Raw genomic sequence first — 328 nt, 5'->3', positions numbered from 1 at the left:
ATTTGTAATGGTTTTCTTTCTTGCTGCGTGTAAGGCCACAGAGCTGACAGAACAAATTCATCATGTGGTGAAGCCAGGAGAGGGACTGAGCCCAAGAGCCCGTTAGAAGCACTGGGCACAGGAGGGGACCTCAGCCAGATTGGGCAAACCACCTCCCCAGGCACCGCCTGGTGAACAAGGTTCCAGCATCTACCAGTTCCCATGGCACTTACAACAACAGCAGTTTAAAGAAATCAGTTTTATTTAGAGAGAAGGGACTTGTCTTAAAACTTTTGGCTAAGTTCTTTTGAACCACGGTGGATAACGCGCTGTATGGCACAGTGCATTC

This window comes from Apaloderma vittatum, unplaced genomic scaffold (assembly GCF_000703405.1).
Source record: "Apaloderma vittatum isolate BGI_N311 unplaced genomic scaffold, ASM70340v1 scaffold4795, whole genome shotgun sequence".
Lineage (NCBI taxonomy): Eukaryota > Metazoa > Chordata > Aves > Trogoniformes > Trogonidae > Apaloderma > Apaloderma vittatum.
The sequence above is the reverse complement of the archived record's forward strand: the minus strand, read 5'-3'. Positions refer to the sequence as shown.